This window comes from Ovis aries, chromosome 6 (assembly GCF_016772045.2).
Source record: "Ovis aries strain OAR_USU_Benz2616 breed Rambouillet chromosome 6, ARS-UI_Ramb_v3.0, whole genome shotgun sequence".
Taxonomy (NCBI): Eukaryota; Metazoa; Chordata; class Mammalia; order Artiodactyla; family Bovidae; genus Ovis; species Ovis aries.
The window spans coordinates 13,888,992-13,905,151 of NC_056059.1; the positions used below are offsets into that span (position 1 = coordinate 13,888,992).

At 39.6% G+C, this 16,160-nt stretch overlaps 1 non-coding gene across 1 annotated transcript; it reads right to left on the minus strand.

Moving 5' to 3' along the window:
• Positions 1-15,461: 15,461 nt before the first annotated feature.
• TRNAS-AGA (transfer RNA serine (anticodon AGA)) lies at positions 15,462-15,533 on the minus strand. The gene has a single exon. It is a non-coding gene; the product is annotated as a tRNA-Ser (tRNA).
• Positions 15,534-16,160: the final 627 nt, after the last annotated feature.

Consider the following 16,160-nt stretch of genomic DNA (forward strand, 5'->3'; position numbering starts at 1 on the left):
TTAATTTATATTTGTAAAAATATAAATATATTTTAATATATTTATATAAAATATATAAAATCTATGTATTATGTTTAAGAATATAATCCATATTTCTTAAAAAAGATTTTAATTGTAGGATAATTGCTTTACAATGGACATTTGACAGGAATTCAGTCAATTTTATTTCTAAGAGATCATTTGTTTTAAAGATTAAATAATTTTTATGTACAGAAAATATGCATGTTTAATAAATAGTTATTGTATCATAATTGAAGATAAGGATAATTGACTTTTTAATATGGTTATTCCACCTGCAATGTGGGAGAACTGGGTTCGATCCTTGGGTTGGAAAGATCCCCTGGAGCAGGGCATGGCAACCCACTCCAGTATTCTTGCCTGGAGAATCCCTATGGACAGAGGAGCCTGGTGGGCTGGAGTCCATGGGGTTGCAAAGAGTCAGACACAACTGAGCGAACTAAGTACATCCTTACTATTTATGTATCAGTTCAGTTCAGTCACTCAGTCATGTCCGACTCTTTGCAACCCCATGGACTGCAGCACAGCAGGCCTCCCTGTCCATCACCAGTTCCTGGAGCTTACTCAAAGTCATGTCCATTGAGTTGGTGATACCATTCAACCATCTCATCCTCTGTTGTTCCCTTCTCCTCCTGCCTTCAGTCTTTCCCAGCATCAGGGTCTTTTCCAATGAGTCAGATCTTCACATCAGGTAGCTAAAATATTGGAGTTTCAGCTTTAGCATCAGTCCTTCCAATGAATATTCAGAACTGATTTCCTTTAGGATCGACCGGTTTGATCTCCTTGCAGTCCAAGGGACTCTCAAGAGTCTTCTCCAACAACACAGTTCAAAAGCATCAATTCTTTGGCACTCAGCCTTCTTTATAGTCCAACTCTCACATCTATACATGACTACTGGAAAAACCATAGCTTTGACTAGATGGACCTTTGTTGGCAAAGTCATGTCTCTGCTTTTTAATATGCTGTCTAGGTTGGTCATAACTTTTCTTTCAAGGAGTAATTTCAAGTAAGCATCTTTTAATTTCATGGCTGCAGTCACCATCTGCAGTGATTTTGGAGCCCGAGAAAATAAAATCTGTCACTGTTTCCATTGTTTCCCCATCTATTTGCCATGAAGTGATGGGACTGGATGCCATGATCTTCGTTTTCTGAATGTTGAGCTTTAAGCCAACTTTTTCACTCTTGTCTTTCACTTTCATCAAGAGGCTCTTTAGTTCTCTGCTTTCTGCCGTAAGGGTGGTGTCATCTGCATATCTGATTGGTGTTTATGTATAGCTTCCTAGAAAAGAGACTGTTCCTTATTTTAAATGTGTTTTGCTTTCACATTTATTTGCCATTTTAATTTTATCCATGTGTGTGTGTAATACATACATTTCCAAAGGGGGGAAAAAAAGATCTGCTCTGAATTTTCACTTGGTTTATTATAGCATAATCTGTTTTACATGCTATTTGATTTCTGATTCCTAATCCCACATCAGAAGCTTTAGAGCTTGTATTAGTTTCAGTAGAAACTGGTAGATGGTTCAGGGTACAGGATTTCCCATTTTGCAACATAGACTGTTTTTCAGTAGCCATATGGCTGAGCTACCGACCAAGATGAGTTGATTTAGCTTTCTTAGCTTGAATCTACCCTGCTACTCTCTTGGGAGGATATATCCTAAGAACATGCTATACTAAGAGGTTTAGCAGGGAGGGAACTGCCACTAAACACTTCTGTTAAGATCATGTTGGAATCAATGATCTAATCCTGGTAGAAGTGAGTTATTGACTTCTTAATGTATAAGGGAGGCATTGGCTCCTTAAGTTTGGTATGCTCTGCTTCTCCTCCAGAGAGCAGGGATCTGCTAAAGCCTTAAGGAATGTGAGGAGTTACCTCTTAGGGGAGGAGGAACTTGGCTCTTTGAAAGTCACAAAGCAGCTCAGCATTTTTTTCTTCTGTGTTTTCATCATTTAGGTTTAATATTTAAGAGTGTCATCTATAAAGGAAGCATTCATTTTACATATATTGGCCCTTGTTTGAAGATTCACAAGTATGGCAGTAACCCAAAAGATGAAATAAGAGAAATCTAGTCATAAGGTATTTACAAAGTTGGATGACCTATGGGGAACAGAGAAAGATGGTGGTGTCTTCCTTGGCTTACAAAGAACATATCAAAGGCATTAATTCTTTTTCCAGATGAAAATGGCATTATTTATTTCTTGATTTGATAGATAATATACAATTGTATGGAAAATCCAAACAAAAATTATGAGGAAGGAAATATAAACAGCTTCCCAGTACTGTTATTCAGGCTAATATTTATAGTTTGAGTTTTTGCAAAGAGCCATTCAGATTTTTTAAGCAAACATACATATAGAGTTGTATATATATATGTGTATATATGTATATGGTATATGTATGGTGTTTTATGTATATTGGTATAAATATATACATATATCTTTGTCTATGTATATCCTCATACTATACATGAACAGTTTATAACTAGGGATTTTGCTCCTCTTCCTTATGCAATTGAGAGTCAGGGACTCAGTGAGCCATTTTTCATTATGGACTCTAAAGGCCTTCATGATGTATGACAGTAGAAAGCTGAAAACCATAGACTGTATCCTGCTTTGTAATACAACTTATACTTGGTGATCTTCAGCCCTCTCTGTGTCAATGAACAAGTCACCCATTTTTAAGGCTGTGTGTTCATTCATTGTGTAGCTACTCTTTATTCAACCCGCAATTCCACTGATAAACTTTGTGGTTGTTTCCATTTTCTTCTCCCTCCTATTATTAACAATGCTTTTAAGAACATTTCTACTTATGCATCTTTCTAATTCTTTATCTCCTTGGGTTATGCTATTCCAAGAAGTTTATCTGGGACACAGAGAAAGCATTTAACATTTATGCATACTTGCTACACTGTCTTTCACAAAGACTGTATCATTTGACACTTCCCTCAACAATGTATGATTGCCCACAGAATACTGATAATCTTAAAGATCAGTATCCAGGTGGAAAGCAGTAAATTGTTTTCATTTTCCTTGGATTTATAATGAGGGTGTATAGTTGGTTAGGAGCCCAGGCTCTGGAGTCTATGTGAATTCAAGTCCTATCTGTATCACTTAACAGCTTTCTGACTTTGTGTCAATTATTTAGCCTCTCAATGTCTCAGTTTGCTCATCTGAAAAATGGTGATAATATTAATATAAACCTTGTACGATTGTTGTGAGGATTAAATGAATTAACACACAACTCTTAGAACATATCCTGATAAATTCACTCTCAATAATCTTTTATTTACTGATTTGATAGAGCTCTTTTATTTTTTTAAATAGTTATCGAGATGCTCAATTTACATATGGACTTCCCAGGTGGCTCAGTGGTAAAAAATCCACCTGCCAAGGCAAGAGATGCAGGTTCAATCCCTGGGTCAAGAATATTCCCCAGAGAAGAAAATGGGCAACCCTCTCCAGTATTTTGGTCTGGGAAATCCCATGGACAGAGGATTCTAGAGGGCTACAGTCCATGGGGCTGCAAGAGAGTCAGACACGAGTTAGCGACTAAACAACAAAAAGTTATATATATTGCCTCCATCATTACCCCAATAAACCTATAAAGAAGGTATATTCACCTAGGCAAAATGTATAGGAATACAAATTGTGTTGTTAGGAGACTCTCATCATCCTACTTACCAGAAAAGTAGTACATTTTATACTTTATTTTGAGTATAGCTGAATAAAGGGCCCTATAAATGACATTGGAGATGTTAAGCATTAAAATGATTATAGTCCATCTTCTCTTTCTTTCTCTCTCTCTCTATATATATGTATATATTTATATTTAAATAAAACCAATAAACTATAATGGTGACTGCTTCAATTTGTAGCTGTTGTTTTTGTTATGTGAGTAGAGAAGGAGCATCGATGATTAAATTTTGTATTAAAACATGAAAATATTCATTTATTTTCATTCTGATAGTATCTAAAATGAGAGCTGATAGTCAGCCTGCTGATTGTTGATAAAGCTCTTTTAATAGTACAGATATTAATTACTTGTCGGTCATACATTCTACAAATATTTGGTTTTTTGTTCGGCATATCTTTGTACCGTATATATTTTTACTATTTAGGTAGTAAAATTTACCAGTCTTCTAAGATTTCTGGCTGAAAAATCCTTCATCATCCTGAAGATTATAAAAAAGTTTACCTATGTTTTCTTCAAGGAGTTTAATGATTTTATTTTTTACATTTAATTCTTTGACTTGAGTTTGATAGCAGTGATGAAGAAAGGAGTACCAAAAGCTTTGCTCTTTGAGGACAATGCAGTAATCAGTTTGAGAACTACAGGGACATACGAAAGAGTAAAACTTCCAATCTTCCTTGGGCAGGCAAAAATCTAAATTTGTCTCTTGGGAATTCTTTTTCATTACCTGTTGTCGCTCAGTTGCTCAGTCACGTCCAACACTTTGTGACCCTGTGGACTGCAGCGCAGCAGGCTCCTCTGTCCTTCACTATCTCCCTGAGTTTGACCAAACTCATGTCCACTGAGTTAGTGATGCCATCCAATCCTCATCCTCTGTAGCCACCTTCTTCTCTTGCCCTCAGTCTTTCCCAGCCTCAGGGTCATTTCCAATGAGTCAGCTCTTCACATCAAGTGGTCTAAGATAGGCTTTTAATTTTCTTCCATTTCTCACTCTCATTATCTTCTGTTTCTCTTCTTTCTGGAAAACATCTGCTCTTGGGACTCTATGAAAGTTTAACAGAGTTTCTTACCAGCAGCCAGTTATTCCCACCATATCAGAATTTCACATTGAGATAATTTATTTTAAATGTTGCTTTTAAAAAATAAGATTAAAATAGTTTCACATAACAGTTCCTACTGTGAGCATTCTTTGGACAACACTACTAAAATAGCTGTCACTCAGGATAATGGCTTTTTACTACTGACTTAAGATCTCTTTGTAATTTTGACTTGTACTGGGCACTGGCCAGAGTGATGATTACATCAGGCAATCAACATATTTAACAGTGCCCACAAATATAAAAGTATCCATAACAATCAGCTTCAGTGACCCATTTATTATGAACATAACACAAGTTCTATATACACATGTCTTGGACTCTCTATGTACCACTGCAGATCCACTTGGCTTTATCTTTCCTTGCAGTTGTGGTTGCAGGAAACAGGTTGGCACAGATGTTGCCCTGCCTTTTCCTGTGTAACCAGAAGTGCCTTACCGTTGTCCTTGCGTGCCTCCTGTGACACCTGCAGCATGGGATGCTTGAACACACATGGGCAACCTGAAGTGTGGGAGGTTTTGCAGCCCATGGGGCAAACCTTGACCAGTGTGGAATTAGAGTTGATGCATAAATGTTTCACCTTCTCATCCTTTCAGCAGAGACACAGTGTATTCAATAATTCTTTTGAAAAAGTCCGGTAGATCTGGCACCTAATACTGGACAACTCCTTGTTGTGCCTTTGTGTGGCTATTCCTCCCTCTCTCTCCACTCTTGTCCTTCCTGGCACTTCTTGCCTCTCACTCTTATTTCTGCAGCTGTCGTCTTTAATAAACCACCATGCGTCAGACTTCTCTCAGACTCTGCTTTTTGGAGTTTGTTAGGCTGAGAAATTGCATTAGAAAAAAATTTAAAAAAGTTCCTCTAGTCATTTGTATATTGGTTTCTATAAATTCTTTTCTTTTAACTTAAACTTCAGAAACTGTAATTACTAAGGAATAGACCTTTGAAATTAAAAAATCAGCTGCAAATGACCATTTTTCATTTTTTTAAAACCAATTTTTAGTTTAGCAAAAATCATTCTTAAGTCAGCAAGAGGCATAGAGAATTTACTTGTGTGTTAATAATTTTTTACTGTAAATTATTTGAGATAATACAAATTTATTACTAGTTTATTTAGACTGTTATTTAAAATGTAAGTTTGATTTAACCATTGACACTTAATCTAAATAGTTGTTACTTTTGTAGAAGATAAGCATAAAGAATCAAATTCTATTATTCATTCCTGTACTCAGAACAAACCATGGCTTTGGTGTGGCACTTAATAGTACGTATTTTAAAAATATAAGTAATATAGGAAAGTCATAGCATTCAAGTTAATAAACCAATGATAGATGCAAAAGTGAGATGTAAACTGTGAAGCACGGTATTAATTTAAAATTTCATTAGCTATGTGAGGTTGTAAATATGCTTCTAAATTAGAACTCCCTCCTGCTGTATGGATAAAGAAAATCTACCCTAAACTTTGGCCACTAGATGTCACGGCAGCTCTACAAAAGAAGCCAAGGGTGGGGGAAGGGTTGATGGCAGAACTGCCTATTTTAAGACCAACTGTTCTATTGCACAGAGGTGTACCGTTCTATATCTCATAAAACCAGTCATTTTACAAAACGCAGGATCATCTTCAGTCAAAATAAAAACTCAGCTGGTATTGGATCTTTTTATGTGATGATAGAATAAATGTGTTGATAAAGAAAATTACAGTGGTTGAAATCACTTAAAACAAATTCTGGTTTTGGATACAATTGTCATTTTTCTGTACTTACTCTAACTTCATTAAAAAACCAAAACAACCCTGTGAGCTTTGCAAGTGGAAAGCAAAAATGAAGTTTCTAAAAACAAACTGGTTGTAGCAGGACATACTGGCCTGGGGGAAAACTGGGTATAGCTCTTGAGCAGTCCATGCATGAGTACAAAGGCAATATAGCATGAGATTAAAACATAACATATAGTTAAAAACATGAATTTTGGAACTCCATAAGCCTGGTTTTTGATATGGATCTTCTCTAATAGATATGTGATATTTAATCTCCTCATTTATAAAGAAGAGTTAATAATACCTCAAAGAGTTGTTTTAAGACTCAAATAAGATTGTGACTATAAAGCTCTTAGAATAGTGTCCTCCACACTGCAAATATTCAATGAATGGCTGCTGTTATTATGAAGGTGTAATTTCATACCTAATGTTTTAAAATGAAAACGCCAATGCTTCAAATGCAAAGAGAGCATCAGTTCAGTTCAGTTCAGTTCAGTCACTCAGTCATGTCTGACTTTGTGCGACCCCATGAATCACAGCACGCCAGGCCTCCCTGTCCATCACCAACTCCCAGAGTTTACTCAAACTCATGTCCATCGAGTCAGTGATTCCATCCAGCCATCTCATCCTCTGCTGTCCCCTTCTCCTCCTGCCCCCAGTCCCTCCCAGCATCAGGGTCTTTTCCAGTGAGTCAGCTCTTCGCATGAGGTGGCCAAAGTATTGGAGTTTCAGCTTCAGCATCAGTCCTTCCAATGAACACCAAGGACTGATCTTTAGGATGGACTGATTGGATCTCCTTGCAGTCCAAGGGACTCTCAAGAGTCTTCTCCAACACCACAGTTCAAAAGCATCAATTCTTCAGTGCTCAGCTTTCTTCACAGTCCAACTCTCACATCCATACATGACCACTGGAAAAACCATAGTCTTGACTAGATGGACCTTTGTTGGCAAAGTAATGTCTCTGCTTTTGAATATGCTATCTAGGTTGGTCATAACTTTCCTTCCAAGGAGTAAGCATCTTTTAATTTCATGGCTGTAGTCACCATCTGCAGTGATTTTAGAGCCCCCCAAAGTAAAGTCTGACACTGTTTCCACTGTTTGTTTCCCCATCTATTTCCCATGAAGTGATGGGATCAGATGCCATGATCTTAGCTTTCTGAATGTTGAGCTTTCAGCAACTTTTTCACGCTTCTCTTGCACTTTCATCAAGAGGATTTTTAGTTCCTCTTCACTTTCTGCCATAAGGGTGGTGTCCTTTGCATATCTGAGGTTATTGACACTCCTCCTGGCACTCTTGATTCCAGCTTGTGCTTCATCAAGCCCAGCATTTCTCATGATGTACTGTGCATATCAGTTAAATAAGCAGGGTGACAATATACAGCCTTGACGTACTCCTTTTCTTATTTGGAACCAGTCTGTTGTTCCATGTCCAGTTCTAACTGTTGCTTCCTGACCTGCATACAGGTTTCTCAAGAGGCAGGTCAGGTGGTCTGGTATTCCCATCTCTTTCAGAATTTTCCACAGTTTCACAGTTTATTGTGATCCACACAGTGAAAGGCTTTGGCATAGTCAAGAAAGCAGAAATAGATGTTTTTCTGGAACTCTTTCTTTTTCGATGATCCAGCGGATGCTGGCAATTTGATCTCTGGTTCCTCTGCCTTTTCTAAAACCAGCTTGAACATCTGGAAGTTCATGGTTCACATACGGCTGAAGCTTGGCTTGCAGAATTTTGAGCATTACTTTACTAGTGTGTGTGATGAGTGCAATTGTGAGGTAGTTTGAGCATTCTTTGGCATTGCCTTTCTTTGGGATTGGAATGAAAACTGACCTTTTCCAGTCCCCTGGCCACTGCTGAGTTTTCCAAATTTGCTGGCATTTTGAGTGCAGCACTTTCACAGCATCATCTTTCAGGATTTGAAAGAGCTCGACTGGAATTCCATCACCTCCACTAGCTTTGTTCATAGTGATGCTTTCTAAGGCCCACTTGACTTCGCATTCCAGGATGTCTGGCTCTAGGTGAGTGATCACACCATCATGATTATCTGGGTCATGAAGATCTTTTTGTACAGTTCTTCTGTGTATTCTTGCCACCTCTTAATATCTTCTGCTTCTGTTAGGTCCATACCGTTTCTGTCCTTCATCGAGCCCATCTTTGCATGAAATGTTCCCTTGGTATCTCTGGTTTTCTTGAAGAGATCTCTAGTCTTTCCCATTCTGTTGTTTTCCTCTATTTCTTTGCAAATCAGCTTTTATCAATTTTCAAGGTAAGGAATAGCTCTTAAGTGGCATATAATAGAAACAATCCCTCCTAATGTATAGCTATCATGGATGTTGAAATAGAATCCACTTGTGACTGTGGCCACAGAAAGGAATTTCTCACTGGAGTGATCCTTATTAATATCTGCAACATCAAGTCTCCTCTTTTGTTATAATGCTTTCTTACAGCACTGACAGCGTCCACAAAGGTTCTTGCTTTTCCATCTTCTTATATTCCACCTGGGGGTTGGCAGTCTGAGTTAGATGGCCTTTTGTTGGGTCCACCTGTCTCCACTCATTCTGACAGTGGAACATTTAATGTGGAAAGGGCAGCAGGGCATAATCCCAAGACTATGCCTTACATTCCAGAGGGTCTGAACCAAGATGATCCCATGACACCTGCCTAATATGCATGGAATAATGTGATATTGGCAGTTCCAGGGCAGCAGACATCTGTCTTTAAATGTGACTCTTCTAAAATGGTGAGGTCTATGATCCCTAGAAAATAACTCATATCTATTTATGTATATTTGGAAAATGACCTGAAATAAAGACTTAGATATTTTAAAAGTGTTTCAGCACATCATATTAACACGACCCTATTTCAGGAGGAAGAAAGGGGCAAAAAAGAGGATGGGTGCAGTTTACCTCCGGGAGGAAAGGCGAGATCAATGAAACGTGGTGGAGAGAGAGGCTTCGCCATCCATTTGTATGGCTTTGCTGGCTTCAGGAGGATTTAATAGTTTGTTCTTCTCTGACTTGCTACAGCCTTTGTAAAACTTTGGTGTAAAATCTGAACAAAGAGACTGAAGATGAGATAAAAAAGGAAAATCTAGTGAATAAAAGGATTTACTTAAATAACTCCCAAAATCCTACCACAAGTGAAATGATCATTTCAAATACTATAAGGCAGAAAATGAATCAGCCATAGTACTAACGATTACAGTATGAGACAGTGATTCATACGAAAGGCAGCATAATTACTGTGGATATCAGATTGGATTTCAAAATGAGGAAAGAACGTTTTAGTACTTTCTGGGCTAAGGATAAACATAATTGATTTATGAATAACATGAGAGTCCAGCTTCTCTGGCAAATATATTGTATTTCATGTAGCAATGAGCTTAAAGGCATTTTTCACATTTCTATGTGAAACTCAATATTCGCATGCCAGGGAAGTGAGGAGCAGGAGTGGCTGGAGCCCCTGAGAGATGGCAGGTCAGCATCAGACATGCCAGAGCAAGCCCATCTGCTGCATGCCAGGAGCAGGATCAGTGATAGAGGCCAGCTTGAAAAAATGATAGGTGATGGTTTATTTATTCATTTATCTAGTTGTTTAAAATGCAAATGTGATTTACTAGAAAGAATGAACACCCTTCTTCCTCAGAGGCTATTCTAAGAAAGTTTCTTTCAGTCCTGATTCTTAGGGAAGCTGTGCACCCCCATCTAGTCTAGAGCATGGCACAGGTAGCCTTCTGAAGTCCCTGTTGCATTCTGAGCTTCTCACCAATACTGTGTTTAAAGCGCTGGGAGAAATCACATTTGGAAATATTTCATAAATGAAACTTCCAAGTCCTGTTAGGTTCTTTGAACCATTTGTACTGGCGTGACTTGGTTAAGTGGGGCTATTTATTTGAGTTAGGCTGGGATAGTGGTTAAGATAGGAGACCCATTAGACTTCCTGGGTTTGAACCCAGGTTCTTCCAAGTATAAGCTGTGTGACCTTGGGCAAGTTGAGTGGCACCTACTCTTTTGGTGATTAATATTGCTAAGTGCCTGGCACAGTGCTATGTGTTTGCTAAATAATAATCATATATTTGATCTTTTCGATAATTCTGTGAAAAAAAAAAAAACGAAACATACCGGATAAGAGAAGTTCTTGCAATTAAAAGGGACCTTGTTATTGTTGTTTAGTCGTTCAGTGTCCGACTTTTTTTTGCGACCCCATTGACTGTAGCCTTCCAGGCTCCTCTGTTTATGGGATTTTCCAGGCAAGAATACTGGAGTGGGTTGCCATTGCCTTCTCTAGGGGATCTGGAGTCAGGGAGCAAGCCTGCGTTTCCTTGTCGCCTGCATTGACAGGCAGATTCTTTACCACTGAGCCACTGGGGAAGCCTGTCAGCTCGGTTCAGTCGCTCAGTCGTGTCCGACTCTTTGTGACCCCATGGATTGCAGAACGCCAGGCCTCCCTGTCCATCGCCAACTCCCAGAGTTCACTCAGACTCGAGTCCATTGAGTCAGTGATGCCATCCAGCCATCTCATCCTCTGTCGTCCCCTTCTCCTCCTGCCCCCAATCCCTCCCAGCATCACAGTCTTTTCCAATGGGTCAACTCTTCACATGAGGTGGCCAAAGTACTGGAGTTTCAGCTTTAGCATCATTCCTTCCAAAGAAATCCCAAGGCTGATCTCCTTCAGAATGAACTGGTTGGGTCTCCTTGCAGTCCAAGGGACTCTCAAGAGTCTTCTCCAACACTACAGTTCAAACACATCAATTCTTCGGCACTCAGCTTTTTCCACAGTCCAACTCTCACATCCATACATGACTACTGGAAAAACCATAGCCTTGACTAGACGGGCATAGATACCATCTAATTAAGCTCTCTCAATTTAAAAATAAAAAATGTACCTGAAGTTTTATTGCTTATTAAAATAATATGGCTAGCATCTAAATATAGTTTTCTTATTTTTCTGGCTATTTTTCCCCATCACATCACTTTGACTTCTCCTATAAAGAAATGTAAGGAAGAAGAGTTCTTAAACAGTTTTTTAATGTAAGAAAATAGTCTGTGATAAATGCGGTAGTGATATTAGGAATTGGAGTTGTATAAATTATAAAAAAAAGTCAATTAAAAAAAAAGTATCTGCTGCAATTAGGTTTAGCTGCATATAGAAGCAAGCTTCAAATCTCTTAAATAAGATAGGAATTTATTTCTCTTCCATATAAAATAAACAGAGAAAAGAGTTCTAGGTTCTGTTGGTGGTTCTGTGGTCATCAGAGATCTGGGCTCCTCCTCTCTTCTTCTCCTATTCTGTAGATGGCTTTCATTCTCAAGGTCACCTCTTGACTCAAGACGTTTACTGCAATTCCTGCCCTCAGGTCAGCTGTCCAGAATGCAGGAAAAAGGAAGGGAGAAAGGACAATAATATTTGATATTATTAGATAAAATATTAGATAATATTTGATAATAGTATTTTAAGCAGTCTTCTAAGAAGTTCTAATATCATCGTTTACTTACATCTCATCCTTCAGAAGTTTGTCACATGTTATGCGTGGCTACAAGGGAGACTGCAAACTGCTTTCAACCATTATCAATTAAAATGTGGGCTCTCTTTTTGAGGAAAGAGGATAATGTCTATGGGATGGTACCTAATGGTCTCTGCCATAGACAAGGATAGTTATTTCTACCCACTTTCCTCCTCACACTTCCTCACATCCATGTAGGAGAAAATTAATTTTTTCTTTCTGAAAGGATATTGTATCTGTATATTAGAGTCTTCTTGTTGCAAGAAGCAAATCAATTTGCTTAGGACTAAGAGGAAAAGGAAAAAGTTATTAAAAATGACACTGATGTTTTGTGGAACTCAAAGGTAGGAATGAAGAAATTCCAAGGAAAGCCAGGAATTGAGAACATGTTGGAAATACAGGCAGTGTTCACTTGCAATTTCCTGGCTTTGCTTCTTTCTGCACGTGATTCTTCTGTCTCTTTAAAGACCTATTTCTTCTCTCCCCAACTCAACCTGCCAGTAAGGGAGTGACCAGATCTTCTAACTTACATTCTATTATAATTATTATTTTAAAATTCTCTTCCTCCTTCTTTATCTATAAAGCAACAGAATTCCTTCTCCTTACCAATTCACTGTCAGCTCCCAATCACATTGACTTTTGATGTATTTGAATATATTAGCTACCTGTATGGGAGAAGGCAATGGCACCCCACTCCAGTACTCTTGCCTGGAAAATCCCATGGACGGAGGAGCCTGGTAGGCTGCAGCCCATGGGGTCGCTAACAGTTGGACACGACTGAGCAACTTCACTTTCACTTTTCACTTTCATGCATTGGAGAAGGAAATGGCAACCCACTCCAGTGTTCTTGCCTGGAGAATCCCAGGGACAGAGGAGCCTGGTGGGCTGCCGTCTATGGGGTCGCACAGAGTCGGACACCACTGACGTGACTTAGCAGCAGCAGCAGCTACCTGTATGGATCAGAACCTTGAAATCCGGCTTCCAGAAATGCTTCACAAGGTCTGTGATACTATCAGTATTTGGCACTACATACTAAGCAATCTTCCATTCTCAGGCGTCTTCTCAAGTTCTGTATTTTCATTAATTGATGTCAAATGTTTCAATGACCTCATCACCCTGATGATTCCAAACACACATTTCAATTTGAGACCTCTTTAACTCCAGATCCTTATTTTTATCTGAATATTGGTCACCTTCACTCAGTTGTTTCTTAGCATCCCTAGTACCTTCAAACTCAACATATCTATGATCTCATTTTGAATTCTCCATCTTAAGCTGCATCCACCCAAGCAAAAGTAATCTTCCTTTCCCTTCACTTCTACTATCAGTTAATTGCCAAGTCCTACAGAATCTGTCACCTAAAGCTTTGATTTCTTATGGGTATTGCCATAAGTAATACCTTCGTAATCTTGTTTTTGTAAAACTGCCTCCTAAATCTTACCCTTATCTTCAGGCTTATCTATTCTCTGCACTGTCACTAGAGTAATCTCTTAAATGTATAAATATGGTTATGTCACCTCACTACTGAAAACTCATCAGCATTTCCCTTTTACCTACAGAGCAGTGGCTAAATGCTTTGCTGGCTGTAGAAGACTGTTTATTATCCGATTCCTTTGTATCTAGCCAATCTCATCTCCATCTACCCCTCCATATGCTTTGGCTTCATAGAACTACTTGAAATTCCCTAAATGGAACAGCAAATGTCACATTCTGTGATAATGACATGTTTTTATTTTCTTTCCCTCTAAATGCCTGTATTCTGATCTGTGGTCTTGGTGACTGTCTGCTCATCTTAGACTTAGTTTAAGCCTCCTTTCTTTTCTGAAGGCCTCCCTAATCAGCATGCTGTCTCTGCTCACATACTTTCCTCTGTCTTCCCTTTGCATGTTAGTTTCTTTTCTTTGTTGGATCATATACCACGCACGTTTGAGAAGCCAGAGAACAGACTAAGACAGATGCTATATTGTCCCCCAATATCTTATCTGTCCTTATATAGTAAAATGATTTAATCAGGGGTATACTCAACCAAGGCCTTCCCTGGTAACTCAGCTGGTTAAGAATCTGCCTGCAATGCAGGAGACCTGGGTTTGATCCCTGGGTTGGGAAGATCTCCTGGAGAAGGGATAGGCTACCCATTCCAGTATTCATGGGCTTCCCTGGTGGCTCAGATGGTAAAGAATCCGCCCACAATTCAGGAGACCTGGGTTCGATCCCCAGGTTGGGAAGATCCCCTGGAGAAGGGCATGGCAACCCACTCCAGTATTCTTGCCTGGAGAATCTGCATGGGCAGAGAGGAGCCTGGTGAGCCACAGTCCATGGTATCGCAAAGAGTCAGACACAACAGAGTGACTAAGCACAGCACAGCACATACCTAACCAATTAAGAACTACATTTCCCAGCCTCCTTGCAGTATGTGACGCCATAGGATTGGGTTCTTTGCCAATGCTTTGTGCACAAAATGGTGTGTGCAACTTATGACGCATTCATTTTAAAGTAAAGGGTATGCCCTTCACTTACCCTTTTATCCTTCCCGTCCACTGACTAGAACATGGGTATAGTGAACCATTTTTGCTTATACAGATACGGGCAACACCCTGGGATAGTAGAGTAACAGAGAGAAGAGGCCTATCTCCATGATACTGTGAGGCTACCATATCTACTCTGGACTGCTTATGGTTAGTTGTGTGCTAAAGATAGGCTTGAATTCCCTGATGGCACAGTGGTAAGAATCTGCCCGTCAATACAGGAGACACAAGAGACGCAGGTTCAATCCCTGGGTTGGGAGGATCCCTGGAATAGGAAATGATAACACACTCCACTATTGTTACCTGGAAAATTCCAAGGAGAGAGGAGCCTGGAGGGCTACGGTCCAGGGGGTTGCAACGAGTCAGACATGATTTGAGCACACACACATACAGGTAGACTTCATTATTGTTTAAGCCCTTGTTAAATCAGCACTTTCCTGAGAGCTCTGTTGGTAAAGAATCTGCCCGTAATGCAGGAGACCCCAGTTTGATTCCTGGGTTGGGAAGATCCGCTGGAGAAGGGAAAGGCTACTCACTCCAGTATTCTTGGGCTTCCCTTGCGGCTCAGCTGGTAAAGAATCTGCCTGCACTGCAGGAGACCCCGGTTCAATCTCTGGGTTGGGAAGATCCCCTGGAGAAGGGAAAGGCTACCCATTCCATTATTCTGGCCTGGAAAATTCAGTCCAGGGGGTTGCAAAGAGTTGGACATGACTGAGTGACTTTCACTTGACTTTCACAAGCCCATGAAAGTGAAGTCGCTCAGTTGGGTCTGACTCTTTGCGACCCCATGGACTATAGCCTACTAGGCTCCTCTCTCCATGGGATTCTCCAGGCAAGAGTACTGGAGTGGGTTGCCATTTCCTTCTCCAGGGGATCTTCCCAACCCAGGGATCGAACCCAGGTCTCCTGCATTCTAGGCAGACACTTTAACCTCTGAGCCACCAGGGAAGTTATATACTAATACAAATATTCAGATACAACAGGTTTTATAGCCTAGCTAGCATGCTCACTTCACTGTAAGATTATAAGAGGAGTTCAGGAACTTAGATTTATCCATCTTTGGGGAATTCCCTGGTGGTCCTGTGGTTAGGACTTGGTGCTTTCACTGCTGGGGCCTGGGTTCAATCCCTGGATGGGAAATCCTGAAAACCTTGTGGAACAGCAAAGGAAAAAATAAAAACCAAAACTTTGTATTCTTAACATCTGCTACAGAGCCTCAAACAGTATTTCACCAATAAAATGTTGTTTCTAGAAGAGATAAAGGTGTAAATAGATACAAGTTACAGCTTGTGTGCAAAAAAAATGCAATATTCTTTGTTTTCCAGTAATTAACATAAGCTTTGTCAAGTCCCCATTTTTTGTTGATGAGGGCCGACTCATTGTTGCCAACTTAAGGTAATTAGCTCTTTCAGTTAAAGTTTGTCTCTTCCAGTAACTGCTTAGTTAATTATGATTCTGTCCTCTTGGGGGATGGTGATGGTGGCTATCAGATGTTTCTTTCTCATGAGAAGCCAAGACAACTGGCCTGCTGGGCCTCTTATATGTTCTACGGCCTCCACTGTGGTGTCAGTCTTC